The sequence below is a fragment of the Lactuca serriola genome, chromosome 1 (genome assembly GCF_051521515.1).
Source record: "Lactuca serriola cultivar US96UC23 chromosome 1, Lser_US96UC23_V15, whole genome shotgun sequence".
NCBI lineage: Eukaryota > Viridiplantae > Streptophyta > Magnoliopsida > Asterales > Asteraceae > Lactuca > Lactuca serriola.
The window spans coordinates 207532710-207548515 of record NC_136408.1 but is presented as its reverse complement, the minus strand read 5'-3'; the positions used below and the strand labels follow the sequence as shown (position 1 = coordinate 207548515).

Below are 15806 nucleotides of genomic sequence, written 5' to 3'. Positions count from 1 at the left end.
TCTTACAAGACGCAGAACGTCGTTTGCTTTCGAACGCGAGGCGTGGGACCCACGTGAGGATCGGCTCCGTTCGGGAAACGCGGAAACAATCAACGATGAACCGGATGCCGCCCGAGCATAGACATAGCAAGAAAGAAAAAAAAAACGCACCTAAAACCTAAAAAAACGCAAACGGGCAACGAAAAAGGGGGTGCAACACGAGGACTTCCCAGGGGGTCACCCATCCTAGTACTACTCTCGCCCAAGCACGCTTAACTGCGGAGTTCTGATGGGATCCGGTGCATTAGTGCTGGTATGATCGCACCCGAAATACTATCCATGCTTATTGTTTTTATGTCTTACAAGACGCAGAACGTCGTTTGCTTTCGTACGCGAGGCGTGGGACGCACGTGAGGGATCGGCTCCGTTCCGGAAACGCGGAAACAATCAACGATGAACCGGATGCCGCTCGAGCATAGACATAGCAAGAAAGAAAAAAAAACGCACCTAAAACCTAAAAAATCGCAAACGGGCAACGAAAAAGGGGGTGCAACACGAGGACTTCCCAGGGGGTCACCCATCCTAGTACTACTCTCGCCCAAGCACGCTTAACTGCGGAGTTCTGATGGGATCCGGTGCATTAGTGCTGGTATGATCGCACCCGAAATACTATCCATGCTTATTGTTTTTATGTCTTACAAGACGCAGAACGTCGTTTGCTTTCGTACGCGAGGCGTGGGACCCACGTGAGGGATCGGCTCCGTTCGGGAAACGCGGAAACAATCAACGATGAACCGGATGCCGCCCGAGCATAGACATAGCAAGAAAGAAAAAAAAAAACGCACCTAAAACCTAAAAAAACGCAAACGGGCAACGAAAAAGGGGGTGCAACACGAGGACTTCCCAGGGGGTCACCCATCCTAGTACTACTCTCGCCCAAGCACGCTTAACTGCGGAGTTCTGATGGGATCCGGTGCATTAGTGCTGGTATGATCGCACCCGAAATACTATCCATGCTTATTGTTTTTATGTCTTACAAGACGCAGAACGTCGTTTGCTTTCGTACGCGAGGCGTGGGACCCACGTGAGGGATCGGCTCCGTTCGGGAAACGCGGAAACAATCAACGATGAACCGGATGCCGCCCGAGCATAGACATAGCAAGAAAGAAAAAAAAACGCACCTAAAACCTAAAAAAACGCAAACGGGCAACGAAAAAGGGGGTGCAACACGAGGACTTCCCAGGGGGTCACCCATCCTAGTACTACTCTCGCCCAAGCACGCTTAACTGCGGAGTTCTGATGGGATCCGGTGCATCAGTGCTGGTATGATCGCACCCGAAATACTATCCATGCTTATTGTTTTTATGTCTTACAAGACGCAGAACGTCGTTTGCTTTCGAACGCGAGGCGTGGGACCCACGTGAGGGATCGGCTCCGTTCGGGAAACGCGGAAACAATCAACGATGAACCGGATGCCGCCCGAGCATAGACATAGCAAGAAAAAAAAAAAAAACGCACCTAAAACCTAAAAAAACGCAAACGGGCAACGAAAAAGGGGGTGCAACACGAGGACTTCCCAGGGGGTCACCCATCCTAGTACTACTCTCGCCCAAGCACGCTTAACTGCGGAGTTCTGATGGGATCCGGTGCATTAGTGCTGGTATGATCGCACCCGAAATACTATCCATGCTTATTGTTTTTATGTCTTACTAGACGCAGAACGTCGTTTGCTTTCGTACGCGAGGCGTGGGACCCACGTGAGGGATCGGCTCCGTTCGGGAAACGCGGAAACAATCAACGATGAACCGGATGCCGCCCGAGCATAGACATAGCAAGAAAGAAAAAAAAACGCACCTAAAACCTAAAAAAACGCAAACGGGCAACGAAAAAGGGGGTGCAACACGAGGACTTCCCAGGGGGTCACCCATCCTAGTACTACTCTCGCCCAAGCACGCTTAACTGCGGAGTTCTGATGGGATCCGGTGCATCAGTGCTGGTATGATCGCACCCGAAATACTATCCATGCTTATTGTTTTTATGTCTTACAAGACGCAGAACGTCGTTTGCTTTCGAACGCGAGGCGTGGGACCCACGTGAGGGATCGGCTCCGTTCGGGAAACGCGGAAACAATCAACGATGAACCGGATGCCGCCCGAGCATAGACATAGCAAGAAAGAAAAAAAAAAACGCACCTAAAACCTAAAAAAACGCAAACGGGCAACGAAAAAGGGGGTGCAACACGAGGACTTCCCAGGGGGTCACCCATCCTAGTACTACTCTCGCCCAAGCACGCTTAACTGCGGAGTTCTGATGGGATCCGGTGCATTAGTGCTGGTATGATCGCACCCGAAATACTATCCATGCTTATTGTTTTTATGTCTTACAAGACGCAGAACGTCGTTTGCTTTCGTACGCGAGGCGTGGGACCCACGTGAGGGATCGGCTCCGTTCGGGAAACGCGGAAACAATCAACGATGAACCGGATGCCGCCCGAGCATAGACATAGCAAGAAAGAAAAAAAACGCACCTAAAACCTAAAAAAACGCAAACGGGCAACGAAAAAGGGGTGCAACACGAGGACTTCCCAGGGGGTCACCCATCCTAGTACTACTCTCGCCCAAGCACGCTTAACTGCGGAGTTCTGATGGGATCCGGTGCATTAGTGCTGGTATGATCGCACCCGAAATACTATCCATGCTTATTGTTTTTATGTCTTACAAGACGCAGAACGTCGTTTGCTTTCGTACGCGAGGCGTGGGACCCACGTGAGGGATCGGCTCCGTTCGGGAAACGCGGAAACAATCAACGATGAACCGGATGCCGCCCGAGCATAGACATAGCAAGAAAGAAAAAAAAAACGCACCTAAAACCTAAAAAAACGCAAACGGGCAACGAAAAAGGGGGTGCAACACGAGGACTTCCCAGGGGGTCACCCATCCTAGTACTACTCTCGCCCAAGCACGCTTAACTGCGGAGTTCTGATGGGATCCGGTGCATTAGTGCTGGTATGATCGCACCCGAAATACTATCCATGCTTATTGTTTTTATGTCTTACAAGACGCAGAACGTCGTTTGCTTTCGTACGCGAGGCGTGGGACCCACGTGAGGGATCGGCTCCGTTCGGGAAACGCGGAAACAATCAACGATGAACCGGATGCCGCCCGAGCATAGACATAGCAAGAAAGAAAAAAAAACGCACCTAAAACCTAAAAAAACGCAAACGGGCAACGAAAAAGGGGGTGCAACACGAGGACTTCCCAGGGGGTCACCCATCCTAGTACTACTCTCGCCCAAGCACGCTTAACTGCGGAGTTCTGATGGGATCCGGTGCATTAGTGCTGGTATGATCGCACCCGAAATACTATCCATGCTTATTGTTTTTATGTCTTACAAGACGCAGAACGTCGTTTGCTTTCGTACGCGAGGCGTGGGACCCACGTGAGGGATCGGCTCCGTTCGGGAAACGCGGAAACAATCAACGATGAACCGGATGCCGCCCGAGCATAGACATAGCAAGAAAGAAAAAAAAAAACGCACCTAAAACCTAAAAAAACGCAAACGGGCAACGAAAAAGGGGGTGCAACACGAGGACTTCCCAGGGGGTCACCCATCCTAGTACTACTCTCGCCCAAGCACGCTTAACTGCGGAGTTCTGATGGGATCCGGTGCATTAGTGCTGGTATGATCGCACCCGAAATACTATCCATGCTTATTGTTTTTATGTCTTACAAGACGCAGAACGTCGTTTGCTTTCGTACGCGAGGCGTGGGACCCACGTGAGGGATCGGCTCCGTTCGGGAAACGCGGAAACAATCAACGATGAACCGGATGCCGCCCGAGCATAGACATAGCAAGAAAGAAAAAAAAACGCACCTAAAACCTAAAAAAACGCAAACGGGCAACGAAAAAGGGGGTGCAACACGAGGACTTCCCAGTGGGTCACCCATCCTAGTACTACTCTCGCCCAAGCACGCTTAACTGCGGAGTTCTGATGGGATCCGGTGCATCAGTGCTGGTATGATCGCACCCGAAATACTATCCATGCTTATTGTTTTTATGTCTTACAAGACGCAGAACGTCGTTTGCTTTCGAACGCGAGGCGTGGGACCCACGTGAGGGATCGGCTCCGTTCGGGAAACGCGGAAACAATCAACGATGAACCGGATGCCGCCCGAGCATAGACATAGCAAGAAAAAAAAAAAAAACGCACCTAAAACCTAAAAAAACGCAAACGGGCAACGAAAAAGGGGGTGCAACACGAGGACTTCCCAGGGGGTCACCCATCCTAGTACTACTCTCGCCCAAGCACGCTTAACTGCGGAGTTCTGATGGGATCCGGTGCATTAGTGCTGGTATGATCGCACCCGAAATACTATCCATGCTTATTGTTTTTATGTCTTACAAGACGCAGAACGTCGTTTGCTTTCGTACGCGAGGCGTGGGACCCACGTGAGGGATCGGCTCCGTTCGGGAAACGCGGAAACAATCAACGATGAACCGGATGCCGCCCGAGCATAGACATAGCAAGAAAGAAAAAAAAACGCACCTAAAACCTAAAAAAACGCAAACGGGCAACGAAAAAGGGGGTGCAACACGAGGACTTCCCAGGGGGTCACCCATCCTAGTACTACTCTCGCCCAAGCACGCTTAACTGCGGAGTTCTGATGGGATCCGGTGCATCAGTGCTGGTATGATCGCACCCGAAATACTATCCATGCTTATTGTTTTTATGTCTTACAAGACGCAGAACGTCGTTTGCTTTCGAACGCGAGGCGTGGGACCCACGTGAGGGATCGGCTCCGTTCGGGAAACGCGGAAACAATCAACGATGAACCGGATGCCGCCCGAGCATAGACATAGCAAGAAAGAAAAAAAAAACGCACCTAAAACCTAAAAAAACGCAAACGGGCAACGAAAAAGGGGGTGCAACACGAGGACTTCCCAGGGGGTCACCCATCCTAGTACTACTCTCGCCCAAGCACGCTTAACTGCGGAGTTCTGATGGGATCCGGTGCATTAGTGCTGGTATGATCGCACCCGAAATACTATCCATGCTTATTGTTTTTATGTCTTACAAGACGCAGAACGTCGTTTGCTTTCGTACGCGAGGCGTGGGACCCACGTGAGGGATCGGCTCCGTTCGGGAAACGCGGAAACAATCAACGATGAACCGGATGCCGCCCGAGCATAGACATAGCAAGAAAGAAAAAAAACGCACCTAAAACCTAAAAAAACGCAAACGGGCAACGAAAAAGGGGTGCAACACGAGGACTTCCCAGGGGGTCACCCATCCTAGTACTACTCTCGCCCAAGCACGCTTAACTGCGGAGTTCTGATGGGATCCGGTGCATTAGTGCTGGTATGATCGCACCCGAAATACTATTCATGCTTATTGTTTTTATGTCTTACAAGACGCAGAACGTCGTTTGCTTTCGTACGCGAGGCGTGGGACCCACGTGAGGGATCGGCTCCGTTCGGGAAACGCGGAAACAATCAACGATGAACCGGATGCCGCCCGAGCATAGACATAGCAAGAAAGAAAAAAAAAACGCACCTAAAACCTAAAAAAACGCAAACGGGCAACGAAAAAGGGGGTGCAACACGAGGACTTCCCAGGGGGTCACCCATCCTAGTACTACTCTCGCCCAAGCACGCTTAACTGCGGAGTTCTGATGGGATCCGGTGCATTAGTGCTGGTATGATCGCACCCGAAATACTATCCATGCTTATTGTTTTTATGTCTTACAAGACGCAGAACGTCGTTTGCTTTCGTACGCGAGGCGTGGGACCCACGTGAGGGATCGGCTCCGTTCGGGAAACGCGGAAACAATCAACGATGAACCGGATGCCGCCCGAGCATAGACATAGCAAGAAAGAAAAAAAAACGCACCTAAAACCTAAAAAAACGCAAACGGGCAACGAAAAAGGGGGTGCAACACGAGGACTTCCCAGGGGGTCACCCATCCTAGTACTACTCTCGCCCAAGCACGCTTAACTGCGGAGTTCTGATGGGATCCGGTGCATTAGTGCTGGTATGATCGCACCCGAAATACTATCCATGCTTATTGTTTTTATGTCTTACAAGACGCAGAACGTCGTTTGCTTTCGTACGCGAGGCGTGGGACCCACGTGAGGGATCGGCTCCGTTCGGGAAACGCGGAAACAATCAACGATGAACCGGATGCCGCCCGAGCATAGACATAGCAAGAAAGAAAAAAAAAACGCACCTAAAACCTAAAAAAACGCAAACGGGCAACGAAAAAGGGGGTGCAACACGAGGACTTCCCAGGGGGTCACCCATCCTAGTACTACTCTCGCCCAAGCACGCTTAACTGCGGAGTTCTGATGGGATCCGGTGCATTAGTGCTGGTATGATCGCACCCGAAATACTATCCATGCTTATTGTTTTTATGTCTTACAAGACGCAGAACGTCGTTTGCTTTCGTACGCGAGGCGTGGGACCCACGTGAGGGATCGGCTCCGTTCGGGAAACGCGGAAACAATCAACGATGAACCGGATGCCGCCCGAGCATAGACATAGCAAGAAAGAAAAAAAAACGCACCTAAAACCTAAAAAAACGCAAACGGGCAACGAAAAAGGGGTGCAACACGAGGACTTCCCAGGGGGTCACCCATCCTAGTACTACTCTCGCCCAAGCACGCTTAACTGCGGAGTTCTGATGGGATCCGGTGCATTAGTGCTGGTATGATCGCACCCGAAATACTATCCATGCTTATTGTTTTTATGTCTTACAAGACGCAGAACGTCGTTTGCTTTCGTACGCGAGGCGTGGGACCCACGTGAGGGATCGGCTCCGTTCGGGAAACGCGGAAACAATCAACGATGAACCGGATGCCGCCCGAGCATAGACATAGCAAGAAAGAAAAAAAAAACGCACCTAAAACCTAAAAAAACGCAAACGGGCAACGAAAAAGGGGGTGCAACACGAGGACTTCCCAGGGGGTCACCCATCCTAGTACTACTCTCGCCCAAGCACGCTTAACTGCGGAGTTCTGATGGGATCCGGTGCATTAGTGCTGGTATGATCGCACCCGAAATACTATCCATGCTTATTGTTTTTATGTCTTACAAGACGCAGAACGTCGTTTGCTTTCGTACGCGAGGCGTGGGACCCACGTGAGGGATCGGCTCCGTCCGGGAAACGCGGAAACAATCAACGATGAACCGGATGCCGCCCGAGCATAGACATAGCAAGAAAGAAAAAAAAACGCACCTAAAACCTAAAAAAACGCAAACGGGCAACGAAAAAGGGGGTGCAACACGAGGACTTCCCAGGGGGTCACCCATCCTAGTACTACTCTCGCCCAAGCACGCTTAACTGCGGAGTTCTGATGGGATCCGGTGCATTAGTGCTGGTATGATCGCACCCGAAATACTATCCATGCTTATTGTTTTTATGTCTTACAAGACGCAGAACGTCGTTTGCTTTCGTACGCGAGGCGTGGGACCCACGTGAGGGATCGGCTCCGTTCGGGAAACGCGGAAACAATCAACGATGAACCGGATGCCGCCCGAGCATAGACATAGCAAGAAAGAAAAAAAAACGCACCTAAAACCTAAAAAAACGCAAACGGGCAACGAAAAAGGGGGTGCAACACGAGGACTTCCCAGGGGGTCACCCATCCTAGTACTACTCTCGCCCAAGCACGCTTAACTGCGGAGTTCTGATGGGATCCGGTGCATTAGTGCTGGTATGATCGCACCCGAAATACTATCCATGCTTATTGTTTTTATGTCTTACAAGACGCAGAACGTCGTTTGCTTTCGAACGCGAGGCGTGGGACCCACGTGAGGATCGGCTCCGTTCGGGAAACGCGGAAACAATCAACGATGAACCGGATGCCGCCCGAGCATAGACATAGCAAGAAAGAAAAAAAAAACGCACCTAAAACCTAAAAAAACGCAAACGGGCAACGAAAAAGGGGGTGCAACACGAGGACTTCCCAGGGGGTCACCCATCCTAGTACTACTCTCGCCCAAGCACGCTTAACTGCGGAGTTCTGATGGGATCCGGTGCATTAGTGCTGGTATGATCGCACCCGAAATACTATCCATGCTTATTGTTTTTATGTCTTACAAGACGCAGAACGTCGTTTGCTTTCGTACGCGAGGCGTGGGACGCACGTGAGGGATCGGCTCCGTTCCGGAAACGCGGAAACAATCAACGATGAACCGGATGCCGCCCGAGCATAGACATAGCAAGAAAGAAAAAAAAACGCACCTAAAACCTAAAAAATCGCAAACGGGCAACGAAAAAGGGGGTGCAACACGAGGACTTCCCAGGGGGTCACCCATCCTAGTACTACTCTCGCCCAAGCACGCTTAACTGCGGAGTTCTGATGGGATCCGGTGCATTAGTGCTGGTATGATCGCACCCGAAATACTATCCATGCTTATTGTTTTTATGTCTTACAAGACGCAGAACGTCGTTTGCTTTCGTACGCGAGGCGTGGGACCCACGTGAGGGATCGGCTCCGTTCGGGAAACGCGGAAACAATCAACGATGAACCGGATGCCGCCCGAGCATAGACATAGCAAGAAAGAAAAAAAAACGCACCTAAAACCTAAAAAAACGCAAACGGGCAACGAAAAAGGGGGTGCAACACGAGGACTTCCCAGGGGGTCACCCATCCTAGTACTACTATTCTCGCCCAAGCACGCTTAACTGCGGAGTTGTGATGGGATCCGGTGCATCAGTGCTGGTATGATCGCACCCGAAATACTATCCATGCTTATTGTTTTTATGTCTTACAAGACGCAGAACGTCGTTTGCTTTCGAACGCGAGGCGTGGGACCCACGTGAGGGATCGGCTCCGTTCGGGAAACGCGGAAACAATCAACGATGAACCGGATGCCGCCCGAGCATAGACATAGCAAGAAAGAAAAAAAAAACGCACCTAAAACCTAAAAAAACGCAAACGGGCAACGAAAAAGGGGGTGCAACACGAGGACTTCCCAGGGGGTCACCCATCCTAGTACTACTCTCGCCCAAGCACGCTTAACTGCGGAGTTCTGATGGGATCCGGTGCATTAGTGCTGGTATGATCGCACCCGAAATACTATCCATGCTTATTGTTTTTATGTCTTACAAGACGCAGAACGTCGTTTGCTTTCGTACGCGAGGCGTGGGACCCACGTGAGGGATCGGCTCCGTTCGGGAAACGCGGAAACAATCAACGATGAACCGGATGCCGCCCGAGCATAGACATAGCAAGAAAGAAAAAAAAACGCACCTAAAACCTAAAAAAACGCAAACGGGCAACGAAAAAGGGGGTGCAACACGAGGACTTCCCAGGGGGTCACCCATCCTAGTACTACTCTCGCCCAAGCACGCTTAACTGCGGAGTTCTGATGGGATCCGGTGCATCAGTGCTGGTATGATCGCACCCGAAATACTTTCCATGCTTATTGTTTTTATGTCTTACAAGACGCAGAACGTCGTTTGCTTTCGAACGCGAGGCGTGGGACCCACGTGAGGGATCGGCTCCGTTCGGGAAACGCGGAAACAATCAACGATGAACCGGATGCCGCCCGAGCATAGACATAGCAAGAAAGAAAAAAAAAAACGCACCTAAAACCTAAAAAAACGCAAACGGGCAACGAAAAAGGGGGTGCAACACGAGGACTTCCCAGGGGGTCACCCATCCTAGTACTACTCTCGCCCAAGCACGCTTAACTGCGGAGTTCTGATGGGATCCGGTGCATTAGTGCTGGTATGATCGCACCCGAAATACTATCCATGCTTATTGTTTTTATGTCTTACAAGACGCAGAACGTCGTTTGCTTTCGTACGCGAGGCGTGGGACCCACGTGAGGGATCGGCTCCGTTCGGGAAACGCGGAAACAATCAACGATGAACCGGATGCCGCCCGAGCATAGACATAGCAAGAAAGAAAAAAAAACGCACCTAAAACCTAAAAAAACGCAAACGGGCAACGAAAAAGGGGTGCAACACGAGGACTTCCCAGGGGGTCACCCATCCTAGTACTACTCTCGCCCAAGCACGCTTAACTGCGGAGTTCTGATGGGATCCGGTGCATTAGTGCTGGTATGATCGCACCCGAAATACTATCCATGCTTATTGTTTTTATGTCTTACAAGACGCAGAACGTCGTTTGCTTTCGAACGCGAGGCGTGGGACCCACGTGAGGGATCGGCTCCGTTCGGGAAACGCGGAAACAATCAACGATGAACCGGATGCCGCCCGAGCATAGACATAGCAAGAAAGAAAAAAAAAAACGCACCTAAAACCTAAAAAAACGCAAACGGGCAACGAAAAAGGGGGTGCAACACGAGGACTTCCCAGGGGGTCACCCATCCTAGTACTACTCTCGCCCAAGCACGCTTAACTGCGGAGTTCTGATGGGATCCGGTGCATTAGTGCTGGTATGATCGCACCCGAAATACTATCCATGCTTATTGTTTTTATGTCTTACAAGACGCAGAACGTCGTTTGCTTTCGAACGCGAGGCGTGGGACCCATGTGAGGGATCGGCTCCGTTCGGGAAACGCGGAAACAATCGACGATGAACCGGATGCCGCCCGAGCATAGACATAGCAAGAAAGAAAAAAAAAACGCACCTAAAACCTAAAAAAACGCAAACGGGCAACGAAAAAGGGGGTGCAACACGAGGACTTCCCAGGGGGTCACCCATCCTAGTACTACTCTCGCCCAAGCACGCTTAACTGCGGAGTTCTGATGGGATCCGGTGCATTAGTGCTGGTATGATCGCACCCGAAATACTATCCATGCTTATTGTTTTTATGTCTTACAAGACGCAGAACGTCGTTTGCTTTCGAACGCGAGGCGTGGGACCCACGTGAGGGATCGGCTCCGTTCGGGAAACGCGGAAACAATCAACGATGAACCGGATGCCGCCCGAGCATAGACATAGCAAGAAAGAAAAAAAAAAACGCACCTAAAACCTAAAAAAACGCAAACGGGCAACGAAAAAGGGGGTGCAACACGAGGACTTCCCAGGGGGTCACCCATCCTAGTACTACTCTCGCCCAAGCACGCTTAACTGCGGAGTTCTGATGGGATCCGGTGCATTAGTGCTGGTATGATCGCACCCGAAATACTATCCATGCTTATTGTTTTTATGTTTTACAAGACGCAGAACGTCGTTTGCTTTCGAACGCGAGGCGTGGGACCCACGTGAGGGATCGGCTCCGTTCGGGAAACGCGGAAACAATCAACGATGAACCGGATGCCGCCCGAGCATAGACATAGCAAGAAAGAAAAAAAAAACGCACCTAAAACCTAAAAAAACGCAAACGGGCAACGAAAAAGGGGGTGCAACACGAGGACTTCCCAGGGGGTCACCCATCCTAGTACTACTCTCGCCCAAGCACGCTTAACTGCGGAGTTCTGATGGGATCCGGTGCATTAGTGCTGGTATGATCGCACCCGAAATACTATCCATGCTTATTGTTTTTATGTCTTACAAGACGCAGAACGTCGTTTGCTTTCGTACGCGAGGCGTGGGACCCACGTGAGGGATCGGCTCCGTTCGGGAAACGCGGAAACAATCAACGATGAACCGGATGCCGCCCGAGCATAGACATAGCAAGAAAGAAAAAAAAAACGCACCTAAAACCTAAAAAAACGCAAACGGGCAACGAAAAAGGGGGTGCAACACGAGGACTTCCCAGGGGGTCACCCATCCTAGTACTACTCTCGCCCAAGCACGCTTAACTGCGGAGTTCTGATGGGATCCGGTGCATTAGTGTTGGTATGATCGCACCCGAAATACTATCCATGCTTATTGTTTTTATGTCTTACAAGACGCAGAACGTCGTTTGCTTTCGTACGCGAGGCGTGGGACCCACGTGAGGGATCGGCTCCGTTCGGGAAACGCGGAAACAATCAACGATGAACCGGATGCCGCCCGAGCATAGACATAGCAAGAAAGAAAAAAAAAACGCACCTAAAACCTAAAAAAACGCAAACGGGCAACGAAAAAGGGGGTGCAACACGAGGACTTCCCAGGGGGTCACCCATCCTAGTACTACTCTCGCCCAAGCACGCTTAACTGCGGAGTTCTGATGGGATCCGGTGCATTAGTGCTGGTATGATCGCACCCGAAATACTATCCATGCTTATTGTTTTTATGTCTTACAAGACGCAGAACGTCGTTTGCTTTCGAACGCGAGGCGTGGGACCCACGTGAGGGATCGGCTCCGTTCGGGAAACGCGGAAACAATCAACGATGAACCGGATGCCGCCCGAGCATAGACATAGCAAGAAAGAAAAAAAAAACGCACCTAAAACCTAAAAAAACGCAAACGGGCAACGAAAAAGGGGGTGCAACACGAGGACTTCCCAGGGGGTCACCCATCCTAGTACTACTCTCGCCCAAGCACGCTTAACTGCGGAGTTCTGATGGGATCCGGTGCATTAGTGCTGGTATGATCGCACCCGTAATACTATCCATGCTTATTGTTTTTATGTCTTACAAGACGCAGAACGTCGTTTGCTTTCGTACGCGAGGCGTGGGACCCACGTGAGGGATCGGCTCCGTTCGGGAAACGCGGAAACAATCAACGATGAACCGGATGCCGCCCGAGCATAGACATAGCAAGAAAGAAAAAAAAAACGCACCTAAAACCTAAAAAAACGCAAACGGGCAACGAAAAAGGGGGTGCAACACGAGGACTTCCCAGGGGGTCACCCATCCTAGTACTACTCTCGCCCAAGCACGCTTAACTGCGGAGTTCTGATGGGATCCGGTGCATTAGTGCTGGTATGATCGCACCCGAAATACTATCCATGCTTATTGTTTTTATGTCTTACAAGACGCAGAACGTCGTTTGCTTTCGAACGCGAGGCGTGGGACCCACGTGAGGGATCGGCTCCGTTCGGGAAACGCGGAAACAATCAACGATGAACCGGATGCCGCCCGAGCATAGACATAGCAAGAAAGAAAAAAAAAACGCACCTAAAACCTAAAAAAACGCAAACGGGCAACGAAAAAGGGGGTGCAACACGAGGACTTCCCAGGGGGTCACCCATCCTAGTACTACTCTCGCCCAAGCACGCTTAACTGCGGAGTTCTGATGGGATCCGGTGCATTAGTGCTGGTATGATCGCACCCGTAATACTATCCATGCTTATTGTTTTTATGTCTTACAAGACGCAGAACGTCGTTTGCTTTCGTACGCGAGGCGTGGGACCCACGTGAGGGATCGGCTCCGTTCGGGAAACGCGGAAACAATCAACGATGAACCGGATGCCGCCCGAGCATAGACATAGCAAGAAAGAAAAAAAAAACGCACCTAAAACCTAAAAAAACGCAAACGGGCAACGAAAAAGGGGGTGCAACACGAGGACTTCCCAGGGGGTCACCCATCCTAGTACTACTCTCGCCCAAGCACGCTTAACTGCGGAGTTCTGATGGGATCCGGTGCATTAGTGCTGGTATGATCGCACCCGAAATACTATCCATGCTTATTGTTTTTATGTCTTACAAGACGCAGAACGTCGTTTGCTTTCGTACGCGAGGCGTGGGACCCACGTGAGGGATCGGCTCCGTTCCGGAAACGCGGAAACAATCAACGATGAACCGGATGCCGCCCGAGCATAGACATAGCAAGAAAGAAAAAAAAACGCACCTAAAACCTAAAAAAACGCAAACGGGCAACGAAAAAGGGGGTGCAACACGAGGACTTCCCAGGGGGTCACCCATCCTAGTACTACTCTCGCCCAAGCACGCTTAACTGCGGAGTTCTGATGGGATCCGGTGCATTAGTGCTGGTATGATCGCACCCGAAATACTATCCATGCTTATTGTTTTTATGTCTTACAAGACGCAGAACGTCGTTTGCTTTCGAACGCGAGGCGTGGGACCCACGTGAGGGATCGGCTCCGTTCGGGAAACGCGGAAACAATCAACGATGAACCGGATGCCGCCCGAGCATAGACATAGCAAGAAAGAAAAAAAAAACGCACCTAAAACCTAAAAAAACGCAAACGGGCAACGAAAAAGGGGGTGCAACACGAGGACTTCCCAGGGGGTCACCCATCCTAGTACTACTCTCGCCCAAGCACGCTTAACTGCGGAGTTCTGATGGGATCCGGTGCATTAGTGCTGGTATGATCGCACCCGAAATACTATCCATGCTTATTGTTTTTATGTCTTACAAGACGCAGAACGTCGTTTGCTTTCGTACGCGAGGCGTGGGACCCACGTGAGGGATCGGCTCCGTCCGGGAAACGCGGAAACAATCAACGATGAACCGGATGCCGCCCGAGCATAGACATAGCAAGAAAGAAAAAAAAACGCACCTAAAACCTAAAAAAACGCAAACGGGCAACGAAAAAGGGGGTGCAACACGAGGACTTCCCAGGGGGTCACCCATCCTAGTACTACTCTCGCCCAAGCACGCTTAACTGCGGAGTTCTGATGGGATCCGGTGCATTAGTGCTGGTATGATCGCACCCGAAATACTATCCATGCTTATTGTTTTTATGTCTTACAAGACGCAGAACGTCGTTTGCTTTCGTACGCGAGGCGTGGGACCCACGTGAGGGATCGGCTCCGTTCGGGAAACGCGGAAACAATCAACGATGAACCGGATGCCGCCCGAGCATAGACATAGCAAGAAAGAAAAAAAAACGCACCTAAAACCTAAAAAAACGCAAACGGGCAACGAAAAAGGGGGTGCAACACGAGGACTTCCCAGGGGGTCACCCATCCTAGTACTACTCTCGCCCAAGCACGCTTAACTGCGGAGTTCTGATGGGATCCGGTGCATTAGTGCTGGTATGATCGCACCCGAAATACTATCCATGCTTATTGTTTTTATGTCTTACAAGACGCAGAACGTCGTTTGCTTTCGAACGCGAGGCGTGGGACCCACGTGAGGGATCGGCTCCGTTCGGGAAACGCGGAAACAATCAACGATGAACCGGATGCCGCCCGAGCATAGACATAGCAAGAAAGAAAAAAAAAACGCACCTAAAACCTAAAAAAACGCAAACGGGCAACGAAAAAGGGGGTGCAACACGAGGACTTCCCAGGGGGTCACCCATCCTAGTACTACTCTCGCCCAAGCGCGCTTAACTGCGGAGTTCTGATGGGATCCGGTGCATTAGTGCTGGTATGATCGCACCCGAAATACTATCCATGCTTATTGTTTTTATGTCTTACAAGACGCAGAACGTCGTTTGCTTTCGTACGCGAGGCGTGGGACCCACGTGAGGGATCGGCTCCGTTCGGGAAACGCGGAAACAATCAACGATGAACCGGATGCCGCCCGAGCATAGACATAGCAAGAAAGAAAAAAAAAACGCACCTAAAACCTAAAAAAACGCAAACGGGCAACGAAAAAGGGGGTGCAACACGAGGACTTCCCAGGGGGTCACCCATCCTAGTACTACTCTCGCCCAAGCACGCTTAACTGCGGAGTTCTGATGGGATCCGGTGCATTAGTGCTGGTATGATCGCACCCGAAATACTATCCATGCTTATTGTTTTTATGTCTTACAAGACGCAGAACGTCGTTTGCTTTCGTACGCGAGGCGTGGGACCCACGTGAGGGATCGGCTCCGTTCGGGAAACGCGGAAACAATCAACGATGAACCGGATGCCGCCCGAGCATAGACATAGCAAGAAAGAAAAAAAAACGCACCTAAAACCTAAAAAAACGCAAACGGGCAACGAAAAAGGGGGTGCAACACGAGGACTTCCCAGGGGGTCACCCATCCTAGTACTACTCTCGCCCAAGCACGCTTAACTGCGGAGTTCTGATGGGATCCGGTGCATTAGTGCTGGTATGATCGCACCCGAAATACTATCCATGC

The 15806-nt window shown here is 50.8% G+C and overlaps 47 non-coding genes across 47 annotated transcripts; all 47 read right to left on the bottom strand.

Moving 5' to 3' along the window:
• Window positions 1-187: 187 nt before the first annotated feature.
• LOC145081933 (5S ribosomal RNA) lies at window positions 188-306 on the bottom strand. The gene has a single exon (XR_013696474.1). It is a non-coding gene; the product is annotated as a 5S ribosomal RNA (ribosomal RNA).
• A 217-nt stretch (window positions 307-523) lies between these two features.
• LOC145081932 (5S ribosomal RNA) lies at window positions 524-642 on the bottom strand. The gene has a single exon (XR_013696473.1). It is a non-coding gene; the product is annotated as a 5S ribosomal RNA (ribosomal RNA).
• Window positions 643-861: 219 nt separating this feature from the next.
• On the bottom strand, window positions 862-980 carry LOC145081931 (5S ribosomal RNA). The gene has a single exon (XR_013696472.1). It is a non-coding gene; the product is annotated as a 5S ribosomal RNA (ribosomal RNA).
• Window positions 981-1197: 217 nt separating this feature from the next.
• On the bottom strand, window positions 1198-1316 carry LOC145082751 (5S ribosomal RNA). The gene has a single exon (XR_013697252.1). It is a non-coding gene; the product is annotated as a 5S ribosomal RNA (ribosomal RNA).
• Window positions 1317-1534: 218 nt separating this feature from the next.
• Window positions 1535-1653, bottom strand: LOC145081930 (5S ribosomal RNA). Its single transcript, XR_013696471.1, has one exon. It is a non-coding gene; the product is annotated as a 5S ribosomal RNA (ribosomal RNA).
• Window positions 1654-1870: 217 nt separating this feature from the next.
• On the bottom strand, window positions 1871-1989 carry LOC145082750 (5S ribosomal RNA). The gene has a single exon (XR_013697251.1). It is a non-coding gene; the product is annotated as a 5S ribosomal RNA (ribosomal RNA).
• A 219-nt stretch (window positions 1990-2208) lies between these two features.
• Window positions 2209-2327, bottom strand: LOC145081929 (5S ribosomal RNA). The gene has a single exon (XR_013696470.1). It is a non-coding gene; the product is annotated as a 5S ribosomal RNA (ribosomal RNA).
• Window positions 2328-2542: 215 nt separating this feature from the next.
• On the bottom strand, window positions 2543-2661 carry LOC145081927 (5S ribosomal RNA). Its single transcript, XR_013696468.1, has one exon. It is a non-coding gene; the product is annotated as a 5S ribosomal RNA (ribosomal RNA).
• A 218-nt stretch (window positions 2662-2879) lies between these two features.
• On the bottom strand, window positions 2880-2998 carry LOC145081926 (5S ribosomal RNA). Its single transcript, XR_013696467.1, has one exon. It is a non-coding gene; the product is annotated as a 5S ribosomal RNA (ribosomal RNA).
• Window positions 2999-3215: 217 nt separating this feature from the next.
• On the bottom strand, window positions 3216-3334 carry LOC145081925 (5S ribosomal RNA). The gene has a single exon (XR_013696466.1). It is a non-coding gene; the product is annotated as a 5S ribosomal RNA (ribosomal RNA).
• Window positions 3335-3553: 219 nt separating this feature from the next.
• LOC145081924 (5S ribosomal RNA) lies at window positions 3554-3672 on the bottom strand. The gene has a single exon (XR_013696465.1). It is a non-coding gene; the product is annotated as a 5S ribosomal RNA (ribosomal RNA).
• Window positions 3673-3889: 217 nt separating this feature from the next.
• Window positions 3890-4008, bottom strand: LOC145083373 (5S ribosomal RNA). Its single transcript, XR_013697846.1, has one exon. It is a non-coding gene; the product is annotated as a 5S ribosomal RNA (ribosomal RNA).
• A 218-nt stretch (window positions 4009-4226) lies between these two features.
• Window positions 4227-4345, bottom strand: LOC145081923 (5S ribosomal RNA). Its single transcript, XR_013696464.1, has one exon. It is a non-coding gene; the product is annotated as a 5S ribosomal RNA (ribosomal RNA).
• Window positions 4346-4562: 217 nt separating this feature from the next.
• On the bottom strand, window positions 4563-4681 carry LOC145082749 (5S ribosomal RNA). Its single transcript, XR_013697250.1, has one exon. It is a non-coding gene; the product is annotated as a 5S ribosomal RNA (ribosomal RNA).
• A 218-nt stretch (window positions 4682-4899) lies between these two features.
• On the bottom strand, window positions 4900-5018 carry LOC145081922 (5S ribosomal RNA). Its single transcript, XR_013696463.1, has one exon. It is a non-coding gene; the product is annotated as a 5S ribosomal RNA (ribosomal RNA).
• A 215-nt stretch (window positions 5019-5233) lies between these two features.
• Window positions 5234-5352, bottom strand: LOC145081921 (5S ribosomal RNA). Its single transcript, XR_013696462.1, has one exon. It is a non-coding gene; the product is annotated as a 5S ribosomal RNA (ribosomal RNA).
• Window positions 5353-5570: 218 nt separating this feature from the next.
• Window positions 5571-5689, bottom strand: LOC145081920 (5S ribosomal RNA). The gene has a single exon (XR_013696461.1). It is a non-coding gene; the product is annotated as a 5S ribosomal RNA (ribosomal RNA).
• Window positions 5690-5906: 217 nt separating this feature from the next.
• Window positions 5907-6025, bottom strand: LOC145081919 (5S ribosomal RNA). The gene has a single exon (XR_013696460.1). It is a non-coding gene; the product is annotated as a 5S ribosomal RNA (ribosomal RNA).
• Window positions 6026-6243: 218 nt separating this feature from the next.
• On the bottom strand, window positions 6244-6362 carry LOC145081918 (5S ribosomal RNA). Its single transcript, XR_013696459.1, has one exon. It is a non-coding gene; the product is annotated as a 5S ribosomal RNA (ribosomal RNA).
• Window positions 6363-6578: 216 nt separating this feature from the next.
• On the bottom strand, window positions 6579-6697 carry LOC145081916 (5S ribosomal RNA). The gene has a single exon (XR_013696457.1). It is a non-coding gene; the product is annotated as a 5S ribosomal RNA (ribosomal RNA).
• Window positions 6698-6915: 218 nt separating this feature from the next.
• On the bottom strand, window positions 6916-7034 carry LOC145081915 (5S ribosomal RNA). The gene has a single exon (XR_013696456.1). It is a non-coding gene; the product is annotated as a 5S ribosomal RNA (ribosomal RNA).
• Window positions 7035-7251: 217 nt separating this feature from the next.
• Window positions 7252-7370, bottom strand: LOC145081914 (5S ribosomal RNA). The gene has a single exon (XR_013696455.1). It is a non-coding gene; the product is annotated as a 5S ribosomal RNA (ribosomal RNA).
• Window positions 7371-7587: 217 nt separating this feature from the next.
• LOC145081913 (5S ribosomal RNA) lies at window positions 7588-7706 on the bottom strand. The gene has a single exon (XR_013696454.1). It is a non-coding gene; the product is annotated as a 5S ribosomal RNA (ribosomal RNA).
• A 217-nt stretch (window positions 7707-7923) lies between these two features.
• LOC145081912 (5S ribosomal RNA) lies at window positions 7924-8042 on the bottom strand. Its single transcript, XR_013696453.1, has one exon. It is a non-coding gene; the product is annotated as a 5S ribosomal RNA (ribosomal RNA).
• A 217-nt stretch (window positions 8043-8259) lies between these two features.
• Window positions 8260-8378, bottom strand: LOC145081911 (5S ribosomal RNA). The gene has a single exon (XR_013696452.1). It is a non-coding gene; the product is annotated as a 5S ribosomal RNA (ribosomal RNA).
• Window positions 8379-8595: 217 nt separating this feature from the next.
• LOC145075784 (5S ribosomal RNA) lies at window positions 8596-8717 on the bottom strand. The gene has a single exon (XR_013692511.1). It is a non-coding gene; the product is annotated as a 5S ribosomal RNA (ribosomal RNA).
• A 218-nt stretch (window positions 8718-8935) lies between these two features.
• On the bottom strand, window positions 8936-9054 carry LOC145081910 (5S ribosomal RNA). Its single transcript, XR_013696451.1, has one exon. It is a non-coding gene; the product is annotated as a 5S ribosomal RNA (ribosomal RNA).
• Window positions 9055-9271: 217 nt separating this feature from the next.
• LOC145082748 (5S ribosomal RNA) lies at window positions 9272-9390 on the bottom strand. The gene has a single exon (XR_013697249.1). It is a non-coding gene; the product is annotated as a 5S ribosomal RNA (ribosomal RNA).
• A 219-nt stretch (window positions 9391-9609) lies between these two features.
• LOC145081909 (5S ribosomal RNA) lies at window positions 9610-9728 on the bottom strand. Its single transcript, XR_013696450.1, has one exon. It is a non-coding gene; the product is annotated as a 5S ribosomal RNA (ribosomal RNA).
• Window positions 9729-9944: 216 nt separating this feature from the next.
• On the bottom strand, window positions 9945-10063 carry LOC145081908 (5S ribosomal RNA). Its single transcript, XR_013696449.1, has one exon. It is a non-coding gene; the product is annotated as a 5S ribosomal RNA (ribosomal RNA).
• A 219-nt stretch (window positions 10064-10282) lies between these two features.
• LOC145081907 (5S ribosomal RNA) lies at window positions 10283-10401 on the bottom strand. The gene has a single exon (XR_013696448.1). It is a non-coding gene; the product is annotated as a 5S ribosomal RNA (ribosomal RNA).
• A 218-nt stretch (window positions 10402-10619) lies between these two features.
• On the bottom strand, window positions 10620-10738 carry LOC145081905 (5S ribosomal RNA). Its single transcript, XR_013696446.1, has one exon. It is a non-coding gene; the product is annotated as a 5S ribosomal RNA (ribosomal RNA).
• Window positions 10739-10957: 219 nt separating this feature from the next.
• LOC145081904 (5S ribosomal RNA) lies at window positions 10958-11076 on the bottom strand. The gene has a single exon (XR_013696445.1). It is a non-coding gene; the product is annotated as a 5S ribosomal RNA (ribosomal RNA).
• Window positions 11077-11294: 218 nt separating this feature from the next.
• Window positions 11295-11413, bottom strand: LOC145081903 (5S ribosomal RNA). The gene has a single exon (XR_013696444.1). It is a non-coding gene; the product is annotated as a 5S ribosomal RNA (ribosomal RNA).
• Window positions 11414-11631: 218 nt separating this feature from the next.
• LOC145084629 (5S ribosomal RNA) lies at window positions 11632-11750 on the bottom strand. The gene has a single exon (XR_013699067.1). It is a non-coding gene; the product is annotated as a 5S ribosomal RNA (ribosomal RNA).
• A 218-nt stretch (window positions 11751-11968) lies between these two features.
• LOC145081902 (5S ribosomal RNA) lies at window positions 11969-12087 on the bottom strand. The gene has a single exon (XR_013696443.1). It is a non-coding gene; the product is annotated as a 5S ribosomal RNA (ribosomal RNA).
• Window positions 12088-12305: 218 nt separating this feature from the next.
• LOC145081901 (5S ribosomal RNA) lies at window positions 12306-12424 on the bottom strand. Its single transcript, XR_013696442.1, has one exon. It is a non-coding gene; the product is annotated as a 5S ribosomal RNA (ribosomal RNA).
• A 218-nt stretch (window positions 12425-12642) lies between these two features.
• LOC145081900 (5S ribosomal RNA) lies at window positions 12643-12761 on the bottom strand. The gene has a single exon (XR_013696441.1). It is a non-coding gene; the product is annotated as a 5S ribosomal RNA (ribosomal RNA).
• Window positions 12762-12979: 218 nt separating this feature from the next.
• Window positions 12980-13098, bottom strand: LOC145081899 (5S ribosomal RNA). The gene has a single exon (XR_013696440.1). It is a non-coding gene; the product is annotated as a 5S ribosomal RNA (ribosomal RNA).
• Window positions 13099-13316: 218 nt separating this feature from the next.
• LOC145081898 (5S ribosomal RNA) lies at window positions 13317-13435 on the bottom strand. The gene has a single exon (XR_013696439.1). It is a non-coding gene; the product is annotated as a 5S ribosomal RNA (ribosomal RNA).
• Window positions 13436-13652: 217 nt separating this feature from the next.
• Window positions 13653-13771, bottom strand: LOC145081897 (5S ribosomal RNA). The gene has a single exon (XR_013696438.1). It is a non-coding gene; the product is annotated as a 5S ribosomal RNA (ribosomal RNA).
• A 218-nt stretch (window positions 13772-13989) lies between these two features.
• Window positions 13990-14108, bottom strand: LOC145081896 (5S ribosomal RNA). The gene has a single exon (XR_013696437.1). It is a non-coding gene; the product is annotated as a 5S ribosomal RNA (ribosomal RNA).
• A 217-nt stretch (window positions 14109-14325) lies between these two features.
• LOC145081894 (5S ribosomal RNA) lies at window positions 14326-14444 on the bottom strand. The gene has a single exon (XR_013696435.1). It is a non-coding gene; the product is annotated as a 5S ribosomal RNA (ribosomal RNA).
• Window positions 14445-14661: 217 nt separating this feature from the next.
• LOC145081893 (5S ribosomal RNA) lies at window positions 14662-14780 on the bottom strand. Its single transcript, XR_013696434.1, has one exon. It is a non-coding gene; the product is annotated as a 5S ribosomal RNA (ribosomal RNA).
• A 218-nt stretch (window positions 14781-14998) lies between these two features.
• LOC145084391 (5S ribosomal RNA) lies at window positions 14999-15117 on the bottom strand. Its single transcript, XR_013698836.1, has one exon. It is a non-coding gene; the product is annotated as a 5S ribosomal RNA (ribosomal RNA).
• Window positions 15118-15335: 218 nt separating this feature from the next.
• On the bottom strand, window positions 15336-15454 carry LOC145081892 (5S ribosomal RNA). Its single transcript, XR_013696433.1, has one exon. It is a non-coding gene; the product is annotated as a 5S ribosomal RNA (ribosomal RNA).
• Window positions 15455-15671: 217 nt separating this feature from the next.
• LOC145081891 (5S ribosomal RNA) lies at window positions 15672-15790 on the bottom strand. Its single transcript, XR_013696432.1, has one exon. It is a non-coding gene; the product is annotated as a 5S ribosomal RNA (ribosomal RNA).
• Window positions 15791-15806: the final 16 nt, after the last annotated feature.